This window comes from Coenobita brevimanus, chromosome 110, assembly GCF_032717465.1.
Source record: "Coenobita brevimanus isolate Jiangsu-jjx chromosome 110, ASM3271746v2, whole genome shotgun sequence".
In the NCBI taxonomy this organism is placed as follows: domain Eukaryota; kingdom Metazoa; phylum Arthropoda; class Malacostraca; order Decapoda; family Coenobitidae; genus Coenobita; species Coenobita brevimanus.
The window spans coordinates 11,453,585-11,477,112 of NC_137063.1; positions in this window are offsets into that span (position 1 = coordinate 11,453,585).

The window sequence follows — 23,528 nt, forward strand, 5'->3', positions numbered from 1 at the left end:
CCCGTGTCGCTGGTTACCCATGCCTGAGTACTGGCAGTGAGGGATTAAGTGCCCATGTGGTGATGTGCAAAGGTGTGTCGGGAGGTCTCTGTTAGTGAGCCGTATTCGCCTTGGGAAAGGAGACCTCGTGACAACTCGTCCTCAGCGATTTAAATTCCATGTAAGGCATTAATATTATTTTGTTATGTCACTTATAATAATCTTTTCAGTATCGATATAGTTAGCATCAAGAGGATAGTGAGACGTAATGTGAAAAATAAATCGCTGAGGAAATGCTTAATCTAAGCCAACAAGGACACGGTCTAGTGTGAGGGGTGATTCCTGGAGAGTCTGGCATCAACTTTTGGTAGGATGCGTAACAATAATACAGGGAAGAATTTAACGACCTTATGGTCAGGAAAACTTTAGTATTTTATTCCAGCTAACACCAGATGATATTACTGAGGTAAGATTGAGCCATGGGAGCCTGAAAGTTACATTATTGTCTACGAGAGCCCCCTAATACTCGAATCAAGTCTATAATTCTATTTCAACTAACACCAGACGGATTTATTCTGCCGGGGTGGGCCATAAAGAGCCTGAGAGCGTCAAAAAGATGGAAAGACATATTTTATCTCCGTCACTGGGAGACGATTCACTCAAGCTGAAGAAAATCATATGATAGTAGCAAGATTTAAAGACGTCCTGTTACTAAAGAGGCTAGAAACGGAAGAGAATTTAAAAGCAAATAAACAAACACAGATCCAGATGCAAGTGTTAAGAATTATAAGAAATAAAAGGAGAAATTAAAGAGAAAACAATGGAGAACCTGAGAAGTGAAAACAAAAATTATGTTACGAGAGGGACAAGGGTAGTAAGCTTACCTCAGCGACATTTACGATGGAAGGCGAGACTGGACACAGCGGACCCCAGGAGAGGGCTGTTGTATCCCACACACGTGACCAGCGGAATCGAGGAAATGACTTGGGGTAGGTAAGGTGTACAGGGAGACCAGGTGGTGCACTGGATAACATATCCAGCACGCAGCGGGGAGAACGTCAGATCGATTTTCGAGCCGGTCAGACTCCTTGCTATAGTTGTTTCTCCCTGTGTACATGTTCAACTCACAGAGAGAACAGGGACTCGCAAGTAAAGGCGATTGTTGTGTGTCGCATTCTAGGAGAATTTTGAAACATATGATCTGCTTTATTCACCATTCTTGCAGTCGATAAGCATTAATCCCAGCCCTCCATATAAACATTTTATTTCCATTTAGCGACAGTTTTTGTTGTGTAACTACAGTAAATCTAGAGGTTTTATTATGTAACTACAGTAAATCTAGAGGAATTTTTATTTTTTACTTTTTACACAGCTTTAACGATTCTGTTGAGGCTGTAATACTTTTTATACCGACTTCCTGGAGATTATTTTTTGCTTAGCGACATTTTAACTAATCTTAACAGTAACACCTTTTTCCGTGAACCTGGAAATGGCAATGCTGAAGGTTTTATACTCAACTCTATTTTTCTCCATCAACTAAGGTGACCAGATTTATTGGATCTAAAAGCGGGACGCGCGCGCGCGCGTGTGTATGTGTGTGTTCTTACCTAATTGTTCTTACCTAATTGTATCTTTACAGGAATGAGTCAAGCTCCTACTGTCCCGTGTCTTAAACCATATTTATCGTACATATCCTTAAATTTGTGAATTGTTTTGGCACACACTATTTCATTCGGCAGTGCATTCCATTGATCAATTGCTATGTTTGGGAAACTGAATTTCCTTACGTCTTTATCACCTCTCTTCTTATGCAGTTTTTTGCAGTGTCCTCTTGCTGATGCTTCTCCATATGTTAAGTAATCATTTATGTCTATTTTCTCCTTCCCTGATATGCACTTATATAGCATTATCATGTCACCTCTTTTCCTTCTCTCCTGTAGTGTTGGTAGATTCAGTTTATTTAGTCTTTCTTCGTAGCTTAGGTCCCTTAAGCTTGGTATCCATCTTGTAGCGGCCCTTTGAACTTTTTCAATCTTGTCTATGTGTTTTTTGAGATGAGGACTCCAGACTACTGATGCATATTCCAGGGTTGGTCTAATGAATGATGTTATTATCCTTCTTAGCATGTCTTCATTTATGTATGTGAATGCTATTCTCATATTTGCAAGCAGTGTATACATGTTCCGTACCTTCTCGCTGATGTGGTCAACCGGAGATAGTCTGTTATTGATAATCACACCTAGGTCTTTCTCTCTTTCTGATGTGCATAGGGTTTTATTTCCTAACTTATTATCCCAATCAGGTCTTTTTCCACTTTTACCAAACTTGATTACATGACACTTGTCCACATTGAATTCCATTTGCCATGTATTACTCCATTCATGAAGTTTATTTAATTCTTCTTGTAGCTCTTTACAAGAGTCTGTGTTAGTAATTCTCCTTTGTATTTTTGCATCATCTGCAAACATATTCAGATAGCTCTCATTTCCAGTGTTACTGTTTATATCATTTATATACACTAAAAACATGATTGGTGCCAGCACTGAACTCTGTGGTACTCCACTAGTCACTTCTTTCCATGATGAGTAGTTTCCTCTTAGTACTGTTCTCATTTCTCTTTTTATGAGAAAATCTTGCGTCCAACAGAACAGTTTGCCTCGAATTCCTCCTTGATGGTACAGTTTCCATAAAAGTCTTTGGTGTGGTACTGTGTCAAAAGCTTTCTTGAAATCTAAATAGATACTGTCCACCCATCCTTCTCTTTCCTGTATTGTGTTTGTTACTCTGTCATAGTAGCTCAACAGATTAGTTACATATGACTTTCCTTTTCTGAAACCAAACTGTCTTTCTGTTATCATACTGTGTTCTTCTAGATGATTTACCCAAGCTTTTCTTATAAGCTTTTCTAATACCTTGCTTACAACACTGGTCAGTGATACTGGTCGGTAGTTGAGTGGATTTTGTCTATTTCCTTTCTTGAATAAGGGGACAATATTTGCTTTTTTCCAAATATCAGGTAGTTTCCCTTGACTCAAGGATTTCTTGAAAATTAAAAATAATGGTTTACTTAACTCCTTTGCACATTCTCGTAGTACCCAACATGAAATTTCGTCAGGACCACTTGCTTTTCCTCTGTCTAATTTACTTAACTCCTCCTGTATTACTTTTTCTGCTATTTGTATATCTGGTAGTATGTGTGGACATGCATGTTCCACATAGTCTCTCTCAAAAATTTTTTCTTCTGTAAAAACTAATTGGAAATTCTTATTTAGTGCTTCACAAATATCTTTCTCTTGTGTATAAGTGATTCCCTCGTCCGTAATGGATTGTATTATATCTTTTACTTTGGTTTTGCTTCTGATATAGCTGTAAAACAGCTTTGGTTGATCACTACTTTTATTTATTATATCCTCCTCAAACTGTTTTTGGGCTTCCCTCCTTATTCTTGTATAATCGTTTCTTGCCTATTTGTAATTATTATACTCCCTTTCACTATTGTGTCTTCTGTATCTATTCCACAACAAATCTCTTCTTTCTTTTGATTTTTTACATTCTGTATTGAACCATTTCTGTATTTTCTTATCTGCTTCTTTGTGCTGTGGAATGTACTTCTGGACTCCTATTTCATAAAATTCACAGAATTTTTTATATACAGCATTTAAATCTTGTCCTCTAAGCTCATTTTCCCAATCAACTTCTAAGAAATACTTCTTTAGGTCTTGATAATTTCCCTTTTTATAGTTTAGGCTTTTTTGTAACTGTCATTGCTGTTAACTATGTCATATGCTATCCTGAAGTTATAATTTAGTACTGCATGATCGCTTTTGCCGAGTGGAGGGTGATATATTAAACTGTCAATATCATTTTCTTGCCTAGTAAATATTAGATCTAGCACTGAAGGTACATCTAGTCCTCTTTTTCTGGTGGTTTCCCTCACATGTTGCGTTAGGAAAAACTCTTGCACGAGATCCAGGAGCTTTTGGTCCCAACAGCTTTCTTGGCTAATTATATCTAGAGTATTCCAATTTATATTTGTATTAAAATCTCCAGTTAGTATAATTCTTTCCGATTTCTCTTCCATTTTATGTAGTAATGATCTTAAACTCTGAATTGTACTCTCTGCCAGGTCCTCATATTCGTCTCTTTCCCATGTGTTTGATCTGGGTGGCATGTACAAATTGGCTACAATTACTTTCCCTTCAGATGTGTTGATCTCTACTGCAATCAGTTCTACTTGTGATGGTATATCTAGTTTTATTTCATTGACTTTTAGATTTTTCTTAGTTAATATTATAATTCCTCCTCCTTTTTTAAAATTTCTGTCTCTTCTCCATATATTGTATTCCTCTAAGTTTAGTATGTCATTGGATATCCTTGGTGTTAATTTTGTTTCAGTTAGGCATATTATTTGTGGTTCATTTTCTCTGACATAATCATTCATCTCTAGTAATTTAGATACCATTCCATCCACATTTGAGTACATCAACTTTATCATCATGTTTATATACTTGTCATGACATGGTTTTACTATCTTCCTCCTTTTTATTCCATCCTGTTTGTGTACCACTTTCGTACCTGCAATCCTATTACTTTGTAAAAAAAAAATTTCTTCTCCTCTTCTGATCTTCCCTCATTTTTTGTTTTTGCTTCCTTCCTTTTCTCTTTCAGTAATTCTAGTTCCTCTTGTGTTAGGCATCTTTTTATCCATACATTTTTGAACTCCTCTTTTTCCATAAGATTATTTGCATTTTTTAGTATCTCCTCCACAGTGTTTACACTCTGGAAAGTCACCTTTAGAGGTCTTGTCCTGCTTTTCTCGTATTTCCCTAACCTTTTGTGTTCCTCTGATACTTCTTTCAGTAAGCTCATTACATTTGCCGTCTCCTTTTTGTCTGTGTGATCTTGTTTTTTACTTCTTTCTCTTCTATACCAGTGATTACTATAGATTTGTTTATATCTACTGAATCTCTGACTAACTTTGGATTGTTTTGGATTATTTTTTTCACTTCCTGTTTAATGCTTTTTTCCTCCACCCTTGTTTCTAAGTCTTTCTTTACTTTCACCATTTCAGCATACGTGGTTTCCACATCATTTTTGTAGCTTTGCACAGCTTCATTCACCTGTGTGTGTGTGTGTGTGTGTGTGTGTGTGTGTGTGTGTAGATAGATAGATAGGTAGATAGACAAATAGGCAGATAGATAGATATAGACAGATATAGATAGAGATATAGACAGATAGATATTGACTAATGTGACAGCGACCGCTGCTGCGCTACACCTCAAAGTGCGGCTGCTAATCAAACACTAACGTCTCCTACAAACTCCGAACATACCGTACGGTACAGTGAATGGGTCGACCAAAGTTACCAGCTAGTGAGCATTACAGATTTTAAATTAATAATTCGGGATTTCATTTGGTTAGGATTATGCATAATTTTTCTAATTCATCCTAATTTCATAAAAGAAGGTCATGTTATATCTAATGCAATAGTAAGTTTCTAAAAGCGGGACAATTAAGATAATTTGCTCAAAAAGCGGGACATTCTAGTCACAATTAAAAAAGCGGGACGGACGTCTAAAAAGCGGGACTCTGGTCACCTTATGCCATCAACTCATGTAGCAGTCTCTCTCTCTCTCTCTCTCTCTCTCTCTCTCTCTCTCTCTCTCTCTCTCTCTCTCTCTCTCTCTCTCTCTCTCTCTCGCCAGAAACATAACCTCAGACTTCATCCTGGTGGTGAGACCAAAAATCCTCCAAGTTTCATCACTTCTCCTTTCCTTCACTTTCCCTCAAAAATAATATTCCCCCAGTTCACCCTTTCACCATATTCTCCACCGTCCTCTTATCATTCCCTCATCAACTTTGTCTGTAAACCGTATAGCCTATCTTTTCTTTGACTTTTAATCCACATTAGTAAGAAAGTTTTTCAGTAATCATAATCCTGTGGGAATGCACTGGTAGTCTAATCATAACTTTTCCTCTTAGTCCTTATGTCACAATAATTTTTTGTATTGTTTTTTGCATAATTACCTTCGAAATCATTAGCGCAACGTTATTAGAGAACCGTTAACACTTTTAAGAAACGAGAAATATATTTTCTTCTTCTTGGTACCAGAAAATATGTCAACACTAGACAGACTTTTCGAACTGGAGGGGTTATATGGAGCCTTCTGTCCTGCTATCATTACTAAAGCTCCTTCCTAAGTTGCATTAAATCGTCTGGAGGTAGTGACAATGAAATACAAAATAAGTCATGTACCTGGAGGGCTTAACCAAAATTTCCTTCCTGTAGGTATTATTCTCGGTATTATTCCATCATTCTAGGCATTTTTCCAATAAACATGATTCATTTTGGAAGGATAGGATGCCGTGGAGTCGCGTGAGTGGGCCACGTGAGAACAGTGAAACGAGAACACCACCAGGCCAGCAGGGTTTGGTGGTGGGGAGAAACCTGAGAGTGTGGCCGGACCATTATGCTGTTAGGGGCACCGTGGGGGAGGGGGAACGGTGTCTCTCCTCGGCCTGTTGCTTTGTTGTTTTTGTCTGGGTGGAGGGGGTCAGGGTGTGCTTGTTGCTGTGGTGGTGGGGGTAAGGTTAGTGTTGTGGCTTTGGTGTAGTGGTGGTTACATGGTGTTGTTGTTGAAGTGGTGGTCATGTGGTGCTGCTGCTCTGGTGGTGCAAGTGTTACTGTTGTAGTTGTGGTGGTGGTGGTGGTGGTAGTGTTGTGGTCTTAGTGGTGGTCTTGGTGGTGGTGGTGGTGTTGTGCCTATAGTGTTGTTGTGGTAGTGGTGTCGATATTGTTGTTGTGGTGCTGGTGGCGGTGGTGGTGGTGGTAGTGCTGTTGTTTGTTTTGTGGAAGTGGTAGTTGTGTTGCTGATGTGGTGGTGACGGTAGTGGTAGTAGCATTTTTGTTGTTGTGGTGGTGATGGTTGTGTTGTTATGGCGGTAGCTTTCGTTTTGTGGTGACAGAGTTTACTGATGAAGTGGCCGTGTTGCTGTGGTGGTGGTGGGGGTGGGTGGGGGTGGTTTGGCTGTGGTGTCCTTGTTGCACGTACCCTTGTTTGCAAGCTCCAGTTGATGTTGCTTGGTTGTTACTGGTTCCGTCACTTTTTATTGCTGCAGCTAATTATTTTTTAACTAGAGCAGAGACACAAACAAAAAAGTGCTTCTCACGAAAAATCTATCTATCTATATACCTAGGCTGCTTCCCCCAAGGAAAGGGAGGTAGCCGAGACAGGACGACACACTCCCCATTTACTCATCCATTCAAACACATTCATTCGCATCTTAGCCCCAAGGGGAGAACGGACAGATCCTCACCGCACCACCGCACGAAAAATAAGAAAATTAATAATAACTGGGATTTATATTTCTGTATTACCTATGACAGTGCAAAGGAAGCCTTTTTCTCAATGCATTAAAACTCAGATCACCCATTTTTCAACTCAGCACAGTCTTCCTCATGGCTAATTCAGTTATCTCTCAGTAACCTTGTTGTCTCTCTCTCTCTCTCTCTCTCTCTCTCTCTCTCTCTCTTTTTTTCCTGTGAATTTGTCTTGAAAGGATTACACTACTTTTCCTGCCAGTATCAGCTTCTAAGTGGTTAGGTGTGCTGAAGCGACTCCGCCATTTCTTTAACTTTGCGTGGATGCTGACTTTCTCCATGGGCCTATTTGTCCCTGTTTTGAATACAGTTTTCATGTGTTTATCTACTTAATGGCATGTATCTAGTTGCAGAGAAAAGGATTTGAGGGAAGCTTTTTTTTTTACCTCCATCCAGTCTGGTTTATGTGTGTGGATGGTGGTGGTGGAGGGGTGGTGCTCACTACTAACAATATTTCAAACCACCTTTCTCTTCTCAAAATTGTATTTTTAGCTGTTCTTTGGTCTCTCCTGTACTGTGTTGACTACTGTACGTTGTTGTAGTGCCATTTACATTTACACAGTATTTTTACAACTATACCCAAGTATTCCATGTTTATGATTTACTTTATCTATTTGTTTATTTATGTTTTCATTGTACAGTGCAACTATGTCATGGTATTTCATGTTGTACCATCATATTATTGTTTTGAAATATGATATGTAGTGTAATTTTGTGATCAAATACTGTGTCTGTCTATTTATCTGTCTGATTGTCTATTTATCTGTCTATCTATTTACATATTACTTATAAATCAGTCTGCCTATCTAGTTGTCAATGTATCTGTGTGTGTGTGTGTGTGTGTGTGTGTGTGTGTGTGTGTGTGTGTGTGTGTGTGTGTGTGTGTGTGTGTGTGTGTGTGGTTACTGGGACTGCAATAACACAGCTCGTGCACTGTCATTCAATAATTCAAGAAATCATGCGGGGAACCACAACAACGTGATCATCCATGTATGAAAACACCCTCAGTGCAACACGAAAAGTTTATTATAAATTGTTTTGCCGCCGACTGTTGCCCCCCCCCCAGGGGCAATTGGAGGTCCAAACTTTCTCTCTGTCGAACACCACCTCTCCTCTAAACCTCACCTTCTCTTCCTTACCGAGACTCAGCTGTCTGAGGCAACTGACAGCAAACCCTTTTCTGTATCCTCCTACTTTCTCTATACTCATTTCAATGCCAAAGATGGATGTTGTGTATATGTACGCAACGATCTATCTTGCTCTCGTGCTCCTGAACTTGATTCTTCTGAATTCTCTACACTCTGGCTTCGGCTCTCCTCTCATTCTCTGACTAAATATATCTGCGCTGTTTACCTATCTCCTAATTCTACTGACTATCAAAAATTCTTCGACCATCTTTCGTCTACGATGGAACACATTCTATCCATTTCTCCTTTCTCTGAAATCTCCATTCAAGGAGATTTCAATGTTCACCACCACCTTTGGCTCTCCTCTCCTGTCACTGATCAACCTGGTGAACAAGCCTATATCATTTCTATCCTTAATGACCTCGAGCAGCTTGTACAGCATCCTACACGTATCCCTGACCGCCTCGGAGAGAGCTCCAACATGCTTGACCTCTTCCTTACAACTAATCCTTCTTCTTATATTGTTAATCTTTTCTCTCTGTTGGGCTCCTCCGATCATAACCTTATTATCTTAAGCTGTCCTATCGCTCCGGTACGGCCTGTGGATCCTCCAAAGAAACGTCGTCTGTGGCACTTTGGAGCTGCGGATTGGGAGGCCCTCAGTACTTCTTTGATTTTCCCTGGAATGATTATTGCTTCCATGGCCGGGAGCCATCTGAGTGTGCCTTGCGCACTACGGAGGTTATTCTCTCGGGCATGGAAGCACACATTCCTTTCTCATATCCTTTGACTAATTCAAGAAAGCCTTGGTTTAATCACGCTTGTTCTGATGCTGTCCACAACAAGTAGAGGGCCTATAAAAGGTACCAGAGCCAACCCACCCTGAATCACATCTTTTTTATGTTTCTGCCCGGAATCATGCTAAGTCTGTTCTTCGCTCTGCTAAAAATAATTTCATCCATACTAAATGCTCTCAACTCTCCAACTTGAATTCTTCCCGCTCCTTCTGGTACCTTACCAAAAACCTTTCTAACAACTCTACCTCATCATCATTCCCTCCTCTTTTCTACTCTGATGGCTCTGTAGCTATTTCTTCTACTGATAAAGTAGATCTCTTCACTCAGACTTTCTCCTCCAACTCCACCTTAGACGATTCCGGTGCTGTTCCTCCATCACTTCTCCCCTCTGACTTCATCATGGCTGATATTAAAATGTCTTCAGCTGATGTATTTTCTGCAATCACTGGCCTCAATACTAGCAAGGCATATGGGCCTGATGGACTCCCTCCTGTTGTCCCCAAGAACTGTGCTTCTGTGCTTATACCCTGCGTAGGTAAACTCTTTCGCCTTTGTTTTTCAACTTGTACCTTTCCTTCCTGCTGTAAGTTTGCTCTCATTCAGCCAGTCCCAAAGAAGGGTGACCATTCCCAACCCTCTAACTATCGTCTAATTGCTTTAGTATCCTGTGTCTCAAAAGTTTTCGAGTCTATTCTTAACAGAAAAATTTTAAAGCATCTTTCCTATCACAACCTTCCTTCTGATCGTCAGTATGGGTTCCATCAGGGACACTCCACTGGCGATCTCCTCACCTGTCTTTCGGACTCCTGGTCATCCTCCTTCCAGGACTTTGGCGAAAGCTTTGCCATTGCACTTGACATCTCAAAGGCTTTCGATCGCATCTGGCATAAATCTTTAATTTCCAAACTGCCCTCCTACGGTTTCTATCCTTCTATCTGTGCCTTCATCTATAGCTTCCTTTCTGGTCATGCTATAGCTGCTGATGGAGACGGCCATCGTTCTTCTCCTAGATCTATCAGCAATGGTGTTCCTCAGGGCTCTGTCCTATCACCAACTCTCTTCCTTTTATTCATCAGTGATCTTCTTAGCTGTACATCTAATCCTATCCACTCGTGTACTGATGATTCCACTTTTCACCTTTCCATTCGGTTTCTGCAACGTCCATCTCAGCAGTTATTTCAGCAAACAAGGGATGAGGCTATTGCACACCTAATGTCTGACTTGGCCCGTATCTCTGACTGGGGTAAAAATAATCTTACTGTTTTTAATGCATCAACGACTCAGTTTTTACACCTATCAACCCGTCAAAATCTTCTACAGGAGTACCCACTATATAATAACATCCAGCTCAATCCTGGATCATCCTTGAACATGCTTAGGGTTTCATTCACATGGGAGTTATCTTGGAAAGATCAAATTGCATCTCTTGTAAAATCTGCTTCCAAGAGATTGGGTGTGCTAAGCCGACTCCGTGCCTTCTTTACCCCTGCACTGTTGTTGACTCTATACACGGGTTTTATTCGTCCCCATTTAGAGTACAACTCTCATGTGTGGGGAGGCGCCCCACATACAGCTCTTCTCAATAGGGTGGAGTCAAAGGCTATTCGTCTCATCAACTCTCTTCCTCTTAATGGCTCCCTTCAACCTCTGTCTCTTCGCCACATTGTTGCCTCTTTATCTCTTTTCTATCGCTACTTCAGTGGTCAATGCTCTTCTGAACTGTCTGCTTGCATCCCTCCACCTCTACGACGGACGCGTAGCACCCGTCTGGCAACAAACTCTTATCACTCTTCTGTCCAACTCTCTAATGCAAGAGTTAACCGTTACTCGCAGTCCTTCATTTATGCAACAGGTCAACTCTGGAACTGTCTCCCTTTGTCTGTACTTCCTTCTTCCTAAGATCTCCAATCTTTCGAACGCAGTGTGTCCAGGCATCTCGAAATGAATGGATCTTGAATTTGGCTCTCTATTGTATTGTGTTTATTTTTTTTTCTCGGAAGGAACGTTTTGCGGGTTCAGCCTTTGGTTCCTACTTCCTCGCATAAAAAAATAAAACACACACACACACACACACACACACACACACACACACACACACACACACACACACACACACACACATACACACACACACACACAAATTTGGAATGTAATTTTGTTCTGACATTGTAAGTATTCTTGAGTTTAGGTTATGCAGTAATGCACATGATCTCTCTCTCTCTCTCTCTCTCTCTCTCTCTGGTCACTGTTCATTTGAAGCCTCTGCTTGCATCTCTTCCTCTCGACATCATGTATGTAGAATATTTTGTCAAAATAGCTCAATCTCACTCCTTTTCCGATCAACTTTCCTCTTTGTACACACTTAGTTAACTCGGGAACTTTCCCTAATCTGTCTGTCTGTCTGTCTAGTCTCAAACACACTATGTCCAGGCATCTCAGAATTGTTAGGCTTGATTTTTAATCTTCTGTTCAAATATCCTTGGACTGCTTAAGTTTTGCTGGATCTCGGTCCATGATTCTCTCTTTATTGCATGAAAAAGAAATGAAGTGAAGATACTGAACACATTGCATTAAAAAAAAAAAAAAAAAAGCAGACCGTTGACATCCATTTGAACTACAAACCGAACGATACTGTTCCTGAACTGACCAACACACGAAGCACCAAGAATACCGGTTATCCATTGCACTGGAGACTTGGATAGGAAAAAAAAATGTATGTGTGAATAAATTTGCTACTGCTCACCTGCCTTACAGGGGGAGGCATGCAGTCAGACGGGTAGCGCTCAGTGCAACAGGGGCAGAAGACTGTGTTAGCCATGATCGTCAGCTTTATAAATTAGCAATATGTCAACGACATTGTTTTACGCTTTTTGTACAATACTGGTTTTAAATAATATGGACATCTCTCTGACTATATCTGTTCATGATAACATACTATTATCAAGTGTTAGCTAGTGCTGGATATAGAGGGAAATTCATTGCAACTCTATTATTTTGGTTATATAACTTATTATAATGAATTAGATGGCTTATACAGGTTGCACTGAAAATAATTTTTTAAAATCCGTAAGTTTTGTCATCCTTATGGTTAATTCCTCTCCCTCTAAGAGCATACAGATACAGACACGACATCAGGCGTCTTTCTTGGTGGGGATATTATACAAAAAAGAAATGGAGAGATAATCGTCCCAAGGCAGGGAGAATGAAATAGAAAATACGTCATCGGACTGAAGGGGTTACTCAAATTTTTCTTCTAAAATCTATAATTATTTCATTATTCTGGGCATAATTCTGTTCATCGTTCTGGCTTCACCCACCCACTTCCATGATATATCAGTCTGAATCAAGTCATCTCTAAGCGATTTCTTTTCCCCTTGTGGAGGAGGGATCATCTGGTACTGAGAGTTGGAAACCGTCTCCAGTAACCCTTTCACTACGATGGCGAAGTTTCTCTGGAATAAAGTTGCAATTACTAAGTCGGAGATTTGAAAGCTGGAGGAGGCCTTGTGGTGTGGTGGTGATAAAGGACGATTATGATACTTGCTCCTTCACTTAGTTCACTCTTATCTCTTAACAACAATCCTTCCATTGCTGTAGAGACGCGAGGGTGTAATGTAATGACCAACACATGATTTTATTCACCTGAGGAAATTCCGAATCGTCAAACTGTAACTCGGGACACTAATCCTTCTATCCTATATAACATCAAGTACCCTAGTGCTGCACGACCACGGATTTAAATACATAAATAACAGTATGGTAAATGCAGGATACGGGCATACAGTCACTTTCTTTCCCAGTGCACTCCTTCGCCGTGTCCTTTGCCCATTTCGCAGTACGAGTATGTTGATCGGCACATGAGACTTCAGAGAGCCTCTTCCTCAGCGATATAGCCTACTTTCCTTATCACACTTTATTTTGTCCTGTATTATTTGTATATCGGTTTAAAACTGACAAAGTCTGTGTAAAGATCATACAAGCTTAATATTAAAATGGGGTATGGGGGAGCATTCACCATCCACTCACTCAATGCAGTACAACTTTAAGGTGACTCTAAACTGAGTGACAAGCCAAATGGTTTCTTGTAAGGCGGGGGACCATTTACTAAACTCGGTTATATGACCAAATAACGCCTGGTGGTCTAGTGAGGTAATGGCGCTCGAACCTGATGGGGCCCGGACAGGTTTACATCCAAGGAGTGGTTCGGGTTTATTGCTCATATAAAGGCTTTAATGTTGGGACTAAACAGCCTAGCCCAGGACCCCAACGTTCTTAATGAAAGAAAAAAAGCTTGGATGACGGATGAACGTACAAAATAACACGTCGTGTAAAATGCGTCATGAAAACTCCGAGACCAACAAAAAACTCGGCCCACTAACGGGTTGTATTCTCAGAGGCTTTATGAACATCGTAGTAACTCCTCCATAGCCGTTTGTTCTGCACATTTCACTTCAGTAACCTCTTGTATAATTCTGATGTTCCTGATGCAAATTATGTCGATATTAAAGAGGCATCAGTAAAAAATGAAAATGCTAAGAGGTGCGGCCTGAATGCAATATGTATCACTAACTAAGAGGTACTGTGGATCCCTCAAAGTCACGTTCATAACCTTTGTCACGCCATTCCTCACCGCCGTCCTCCACATCCACCTCCTCTCACCTTACTTACTTTCCCTCCAGTAACCCCTTCAGACCGATGACGTATTTTGCATTCTATTTTTGCTGTTTCCAGACGATTTTACTCACTTAGGGAAAGACCTGAGGCTGTACTAAGCTGCCCTCACAACCTGACTAAAATGGTTTGCGGATAACATGAATGGAGTGAAAAATGATATTCTTGGGATGATCGATGAGTTAGTGGCCATTTATGTATTATTTTTTCAACCTCCTTCTATCAAATATAGGAACTAAAATTACTGTTCTGTCATTTCTACGCTATTTAGATTTTCTTTTTTACTTTTTTTGTTTTTTCAAACACAAAGCACGAACTTTACTCCATTTCTTCTTGGAATTGTGAAAAGAATTTCCTCTCCACACAACCAAAATGCCTTTACTCGACAATCTTGTAACTTTCTGTCCAACACTTTTTAGGGTGTTTGGTCGTCCTTCGAATGTTTCTTCCTTATTCTGTGCTGCCCCTTTTGGATGCTGATGATTCTGATGTTTCCTCCTTTCCAGAACCACCTGACATCTTTGCTTACACGTTTTCCTTTTTTCCATTTAGGCGTGTTTGATGCTGCATTTTCCCTTGCCGTCCTACATATTTACCCAGTGCCTGATGTTTGAATTTTGTCTGGACGTGCCTTTATGCTCTTTGCCGACCTGACCCGGGGAAGGCACACAGTGTAGACAAACTCCTCCGCCCATGCCTTTCATCACGCACTTTTCTTCCTACTTGAAGTTTACAAACACTCACCGCTGCCGAAAGAACGCATGCCCTCTGACCTCTTTAACTACAGTGTCGATGTTTCTGTTTTATTCCCGCTACCGTCAGACGATTTCATTCAGCTAAGAAAGAAATACTGGGACTGAAGAGACGAGAAACTGTTATCATCAAATCCTGCAATACGATGACGACATTAATAATTTCTTTTTTTCGTTCTGTCACACGATCCTCTTCAAGTTAGAAAGAAAAATAAAAACTCTGGAAGTGAAGGAATTAATATTATTCTTGTTCCGTGTCCTATTTTATATCTACCCTTCTATGTATTTTCAGTAACTAAAGAAACCTCCGAATGCAGTCCTCTGTTTTATCCCTGACACTAAACTTCCTCTGCCTTCATGTGTCTCTGTATTATAAATGTAGCTGTGCTTCCTGTGTGTGTGTGTGTGTGTGTGTGTGTGTGTGTGTGTGTGTGCAGGTGTGTGGAGGGGGGGAAGGGGGTGAAAACTTGTTAAGTCATCTTGTTGGTGGAGCATGGTAGAATGGTGGGCCGAGTGAGCGGGGTGGATGGGCAGGCAGAGTCAGTATAAGTTGGTCAGGTGGGTGGGTAGGGTGGGTGGGGTGAATGGGTGGGATTGGTTGGCTGGGTGGGATGGATGAGTGGGTTGATGGACAGGTGAGTGGATGAGTGGGAGAGTGAGTGGATGAGCAGGGAGGGTAGGCAGGTGGGGCAGATGGGTGGGCCAGGGCATGGTGGGTGGGATGTAATGGGGGGTGAGGGAGGGTAGTGAGAAAACTGATCAATAAGGATTACGTCCATGGGGTGAATAGGTCCATAGTAGGAAGAGACCCAAGGGGAATACAGTATATCCCTGGGAAAATTAATTCAGGTGGGCAGCTAGATCTTGTGGGTGAAAAAATAGACCCACTGGGGAAATAAGTCCATCAGAGAAACTATCGTGCAGACTCGGTGTTTCTCCAAGAACACAGGTCCATAAGGGAAATAGATCCATGGGGAAATTAGGTTCATGGAAAAATATAGGTCGATGGTAAAACAGATACAAGGGAAAAACAGGTCCATGTAAGGATAGTAGGTCCATGTAGAATATTGGTCCATAGAGGAAAGTAGGTTCATGAGTAAAATAGTTCTTTGACGGAAATACGTCCATGGCGGAAAATAGGTTTATGTGGGAAAAAGAGGTCCATAGGAAAAATAGGTCCATGGTTAAGAATAAGTCAACATGGAAAATATGTCCGTAAGGGAAATAGATTCATGGGAGATTATAGGTCCAAAGGAGATAATAGGTCCATGGGGAGAACAGATCCATGGGGGAAAGTTTGTTCATGCGGAAACAGTTATCTGGAGGAATTTAAGTGGATGGGGATTGGCGCCAAGGGGTTGAGGCCAGAGACGGGTTCTTGTGCTAGTTAATCCCAAAATTGATCACTGTGTTGTCCAAAATTCATGAAGCCTGTGCAGGTCTTTGTCAAGAATTATGAAGGAGCTTTTCCTTACTTTTGCTTTTCGTCTCTTCCATGTACAGTAGACCTATTTAATTTTGAGTACCCTCCAAGATCGCAGACTGTGTAAGAGGTACATGTTTCGTATGAAGAGACAATACTGGAACAAGAGACGTACAGTACTTTTCATTCTCATACATGGAAAGTGTCACTTGCTAAACTCGAGTGCTTAACGAGAGTACAGTGTTAAGCTCTGCACTGCAATGGCCCTTTTTATAGTTTATTCAGGCTACCTCTGAACGATTTCATGCAGATCAAGAAGGACCTCTCTGACATTATGAGATTTACAAGAAATAAAAACACTAATCCCTTTATTATGATGACGCTTTTTCAGCCATTTTATTCAACTCAAGGAGAACCTCGCATCGCGAAGAGGTTCGTCCATATCTGACAGATTGTTACATCAATCCAGAGCAGTGTATTAAACATAATGATACGGGCAAAATCAATGCCGGTCCTTAAGACAGCATCATAAAATTAGAGCAAAGATGAGACAGATTGTTAAGGCACACGTTCAGGCACAAAAAGTTGTGACTACAATTGGAAACATCAGGCTACGCCCTGAACAAATATCTTTCACGTTAAGTTTGTAAAGGGTGTGATGAACATAAAAACTATTTGAAGTATCGTGGCTATTTTGGTATACTGTTTGTCTGGCCTGGAAGACCATGACTGTCTAATATGAAAACTATTGAGTAAAGGTCAGTATCAAGGAGGTCCAATATACACCTCACCCACACACCTCACACTGCTGTACACAGGAAAGTGTGACTCTTGGAGAACACCATTCTCATAACTCTTGTGCCACTATTGTCGTTATTCTAAGGAGCACAGCAGGTCCAGTCCTTCTCATGAATTGTTTCATATAGCAACAGAGACTACGGCACGCCCGGCATGTTTTATCTCTGGGGATGAGAAATTTGGTTTCATTTACTATCTTTAAAAAGCCATTCTATACAATGGTGTCTCTCTTTCTATTTAGTTAATTTCATATTTCCTGGAACTTTACTATCTCTGAATTTACACGTTCATTCCTACATCACTGATTTAACGTGCAACTTACACAGTTCCAAAATATAATAAGACTACGACACTCACAGAGCGCATACCTCCTCTAATGCCATTACCATACAATTTAGATCACCACCAAAATTTAATCAACTCTCCCTTGGCCCATGACCCACATATCCACAAACTTTCACTGAAATACATCAATAACCTTTTCAGATAACTTGCGAAGAAAAAAAGAAAAAAAACGGGACTCGAACTTAGATCATCACCAAAATTTAACAAAAAATGAATAATTTGCCCTTGACCCACATGTATACAGCAATTTTCATTTAAATCCTAAACAGCTTTTGAGATATCTTGTTGAAAAATAGACAGAAAGGGGTGATTACAGACCCTCCTCCTACTTTCCTGGGCGGAGGCAAAACCCATGACCTTTTTTTATTTCAGATCAATATTCCTCTTCTAAAGAACTACTTTCTAAGGAAGCCTTCATTTAGAACTCTTTTAGATCCCTCTTTGCCGAAAAATGTCTATTCTTCAATAACACAAGTACGTCACTGTTCCTTCTGCAACAGCGTGTGGCCCTTCAAATGCACTGTGTTCAAACAATCAAAAAGCGATATATATATATATATATGCATACGAGAGAGAGAGAGAGAGAGAGAGAGAGAGAGAGAGAGAGAGAGAGAGAGAGAGAGAGAGAGAGACTTCACGATAATTTTCCTTTCCTTTCCCTGTGAATATGACTTGGATTCACAAACCGACATGAAATGAACTGTCAGTCAGAACTACTGTAAGATTTATTTTGTTGAAATAATAAGGCAAAGCCAATGCGGAAGTTTTACATATCTCTTGTTCCTCCTTACTAGGAACACCGTCACAATCTCTGTCGTGAATCCTAGAACAGCTCTGTAATGGAGATTGACTCTAACCCCTTCATGACTATTTTTTTTAACAAAGCAAAATCGACTGGCAGTAGTAAGGATAGGTTACGAATGAATTATAGTGAAAAAGTTAATGGAGAATATTTGTAACCCCTTCACAGCGGGAGATCCTCTAAATAATTGTTTGCCTGTAGAGTAAAAAAAAAATAAATAAAATGTAGTGCAGAGAATGTGGAAGGCAAGTAATGTTAACGTGGGATTGTACACTAATATGGAGAGGGAAGGTGGACTCGAGGCATGGTGCTGGATCGGGGTATATCACACAGGGGTTCATGGCTGATGCTGTGTAGTTAACGGTCTGTGTGATGGTTGTACAGTGATGGGGGTGTATGGTTTGGTTTGGTCGTGCTAGTAGTGGTAGTTGCTTTGATCTGGTTGTACTGGTAGTGAAAGTAGTAAGTAATAATGATGAAATATTGATAAGTGAGACTATAACCTAACATGGAGAGAGATGGTGGACTCGCTGCACTGTGAGGTGGGGGGAAGGGGCCACGTCACATAAGGAATCGTGGTTGGTGCTGTCTTTGGGATGTGGCTGGTCTGCGTGGTAGATGCGATGGTCGTGATGGTTGTGAAGGTAATGACAGGTATTGTGATGGTTTTGGTGGGTTTGGTTGTGTGGTGGCTGGGGTGGATGTGGTAGCTGCGATTGTGCTGGTTGTGTTTGCAGTGACTGGGTAGATATAAATGAGGTTGTGGTTATGGTGGACGAGGTAGTAATGGTGGGTGTTGTGGCTTGTGTTGTGGTAGTTGTGGTGGGTATTGTAGGGGACATGGTGGTTTTTGTGGTAGGTATTGCAGTGGGTGTGGTGGGCGTGGCCGGTGTTAGGGTCAGTGTGGTGGCGGTGTTTATGTAATAGTTTTGGTTGGGGTGAGTGTGGCAGTAGAGGATATGGTTAGCGAGTCAGCATTGTCTGGGAAGGTTGTGAAGGTAGCGATAATTGTGGAGGGAGTGTGCGTGTGTGTGTGTGTGTGTGTGTGTGATTCGTGTGTGGTGCTGGGGATATGGTAGTAGTGGTTAGGGCGAGTGAAGTCGGTGTTGTGGTTGTACTGGTTGGAGTGGTTGAAATCAGGCTTGTTGGCTCTATCATGGCTGGTGAAGTAATGGTTCTGATTTTGGTAATGGCACTGGTGAATTAGTTCTCTCCGACAAGGAAAGTATGTTCTCACCCATGTTTGTTTGTTCTCTCAGACAAGGAGAGTACCTATATTTTCACCCCTGCTTGTCAGTTTGTTTGTTAGTTTGTTTGTCTGTTAACAGGATTACTTACAAACTAAAAGAGAATTTGGACCAAATTTGGTGGGCAGATAGCCCATGTCCCAGGGAACAATCAATTAACTTTTGGGACCGATGTTTGTTAGATCGTTTGTCTGTTAGCAGAATTAATAAAAAATGAAAAGAGAGATTCAGACCAAATTTGGTGGGTAGATAGCCCATGTCCCAGGGAACAATCGATTAACTTGTGGGACCGATCCGTATCATATTACAGATTCTTGATCCGGAAAACACTTTTTGCGAAACCCTAATCATTGAAGAGAAAACCTAACCCTGTATGAAGAGTGGTTTGAAAATCACGTTGCCCTTTCGGAGAGATGCACTCCACTGAGTGCCCCTCAAGTTTTGATTGTGATGACTGAAGTGATGGTTGTAGTGACACTAACGGAGAAAACGTTTTGTTGTTGTTATACTCGTGTCGCGAAGCGAGAGCAGGGTATTGTTTTGGTGTGTGTGTGTGTGTGTGTGTGTGTGTGTGTGTGTGTGTGTGTGTGTGTGTGTGTGTGTGTGTGTGTGTGTGTGTGTGTGTATTGTTAATAAAATAAACAAAAGAGTTCCAGTTTCAAACAAACTTGGTGGAAGAAGTATGGGTCTGCCAAAAAGTAAACGTAGCTTTTTTGCGAGTAACAGTCAGAGGTCAAGGTCACAGACACAGGTCAAAGTTTGACCAAGAAAGGTCAGTTAAGCAGTTTTTATCCCATTTTGATCAAACTTGGTGGATGGGTAGAGGGTACAATAAGAACGAAAGAGTCGATTTTGAGAACGATCAATCGAAGGTTAAGGTCACAGGGCAGGGTCAAAATTTAATTTGTGAACAAAATAACTAAAATCGCAATCATATGATTTGGGCCACATTTGATGGCAAGGTTTAGGGTTAACCAAAGGGAATGACCTACAGTTTTTTAGGACAATAAGTCAAAGGTTAAGGTCACAGCAAAATCATCTTAAACAGTTTTTATCAGAGCAAGACCAAGCTTTATGGAAGGGTTTAGGGTAAGGCGAGAATAATGAAATTCGATTTTGAAAAAAAATATCAAGGTCACAAGGGAAGGTCAACTTCAGCAGTTTTGATCAGATTTGGACCAAACTTTGTGGGTGTTCAGGGTACAGCAAGGATGAAGGCATTCGATCTGAGAACACTTCGTAAAAGGTCAAGGTCAAATGTTCGGACCCATAATTCAGCTTTGTTTCGATCTGAACAAAGATGATGTGACTGAAGGTCAGCCAGCGATGAAACAGATTTAATATGAGAGCCATAGATCAAAGATGAAGATCAAACGACAAGGTCAACTAAAACAGTTTCAATTAAATGTAGATCAAAGTTGGTGGAAGAGATAAGGGTCAGGCAAGGCTGAAGCTGTTTGATTTTGAGAGTAATCAGTCAAAAGTTAAGATCACACGGCAAAATCATATGTTCCGCCCGTACAAAAATTGATGAGTGAGGGTGTTGCGCTCACTGAGTGCTCCTCTTTTTTTTTTTTTTTTTAAATATTGTTGTCGTTGTTGTTGTTGTTGTATTGGTGGTGATGGTGGTGGTAAATTCAGTGGTAAAGGTGGTGAATATTGTAAAGTTGATGGGTGTGGTCTTGACTGGTTTTTATAGTGGTGACAGGTTTGGTGGTGGTTGTGCTGACCGTATGGTAGTGGTAGGTGTGTGATGGTATATTTGGTGGTGGTTGTTGTGGCGGGCATTGCTGCTGTGGCTAAGGTGATTATGAATGATGGGGTTGTGATGACTGTGGTAGATGTAGCGTGATAATGGCGGTCATAGAACTATTAACAACCGTAGTGGTGGAAGTGGTGATAGTAGTTAGGGTAGTGATGGTTGTACAAGTTAAAACAGAGGCTTTTGTGATGTCTGTGGCTGTGTTGGTTATGATGACTGTAATAATGATGGCATGAGAGTAGCGGTTGTCACAGGAATGGTGGTAGTTGTGGTTGTGGTGTCTGTGGTTCAGGGAAGACTTGGTGATAATGAGGTAATCTTTAAATCTGTTTGTCCGATCATTATATAAACAGCTAGTATCAGTACCCAAATGTAGACGTGTGAAGGTGTTGTTCCGTCTTTTAGCACCCTGGCGAACGACTGGAGCCCCCAAATGGACACCAATGAAGGCCAGAATTGGAGGAGTAAAAGATAAAAGTAAAATGTTAAAAAAAGAAAAGTTCTGGAGAGACGACGTGGGAGAAACCCTTAAGAAGAACGAAGAAAGCCGAAAGAATGTTACAAATAAAAAAGAATTTGGGAGAGGGAAATGAGACAGCAGAATGTGAAAATATCCCCGGCAATTACAGACGAGAAGATGATTATTAGAAAAGGCGAGATGATGACATAGGACGAGGAGGGTACAGAGAAGGTGGGCAGGGAAGAGGGGGTTCTGGTGGAAGGCGAGGGATTAATAAAGGACTAGGGAGGGGTGGTTCGCTGAGTGGTTTGGTTAGGTAGGATTGGGATACCTAAATTGTGGGTGGGTTACCTTGAAGGTGGTCAGGGTAAGGTAGAAAACATTCCATGATAAACACCAGGTGAGATGGCACGAAGATGGTTGAAGACGAGCCGTCAGGTGAGAAGAGATGGGATGGGGTTTTTCTTTTCTTTTTTTCCGAACGATACAAAATATACTTTAATCGTGTGTGTGTGTGTGTGTGTGTGTGTGTGTGTGACAGGCAAAACTGGAAAAAGGATATTGATGAAACTTGGCAGGATGGCTGGAATTGGGTCCCAAGCAGGTCAGCTTTATTTTCATGTTGACTGACGTTTTATGGAGTTTTGTAGCCCGCCAATAATTGTCCCCACTGGTGTTATATTATGAGTACGCGGAAAATTCGGCGGGACATTTCCTTGGAGTTTCAGGCATCTCCACAGGAGCAAGTGCTTTGCGAGCCCTATCACTCTTGCTCCACATTGAAGCGAGATTCAGAAACGGCTATCACTTAAACATGTACTGAGCAGCCCGGCAGGACCAGGAGGCGTTTATCAAAACTAAGGTAACATCTCTTGCGATATCAGATGACAGAAATGAAAAATGATAAAAGTTATTGAGTAAGAAGAGGCGCTGTCATGTAGGAAAGTATGTGTGATAGAGAAATGAAAGTATAATAAAGAGGGAATAGATGATTATCCAGGGAATGCAAGGATAAATGACAGTACAAAAAAGAAGAAAGGAAAAGTAACAATACTAGATCTACTGGTCGTTTCAAGGCCGTTTGCTGTGGGCTAGGCTGTGACTAGGGTAATCTTTCCTAGGCATCTACGGGCTCGTTTACACGATCATTGAACACCTGTCGTGTCCAAGCACGCTACTTATCATCGTCAAGGCATGATGACGTAACAAGCTACTATAGTTCATTCACTTTAACTTGGCCCAGATTTTCGTCCTTTGGCAGCTTACTTCCCGTAGCTTAGTGGCAGAATAAGACAATATTGGGATTCACCATCCTTTTCATAGCACTTCCTTGAGATTAGCATTATATTTTAGTGTTAACAATGCAGCATTAAAGAGGTAGAGGTAGCAGTTTCAGACCGAGTCAATATAAACAGAGAATAGCAGTGGAGCAGAATCAGGGATGCGTTTCAGTTCATCACTTCTACACGATCCTTTTCCACGAATTTTCTTTTATCACACTACAACACCACAGATGGCCCAAGTTAAGCAGAAAGGCTCACACCAGTCCCTCCAGCCGATGATAACAGGAAAGCGAGAAGGACTACCACGGAGCTGGGAAATATTACAGGAAATATCGCTGGAAGTAATGAGTGGAAAACAGTTACTCTTCATTATCTTCACCTGTAATCGAAAACATCATTATATATTTCATAACGATGTTCTGCTGCTGTATCCTCCATAAACTATGGTATGGAAAATAATGAGTCAGAAATGTTTTATTTGACAATGAACATGTATGTTTACCTGGGGCTTTGATGCTAAATTCATACAGTATTTACAAGAGGTGAATTACTTAAATGTGGGTACTGCATCACAGTTCACCACACTGCAATGCAGTTTGCTTCTTAAGTTTACAGCTCTGTTGAGAAAGAAAGCATTTGCAACAATTTTCTGTTAATTTCCTCTAATGTAATTCGATCCATCTACTGTGAAGTTTTTTTTT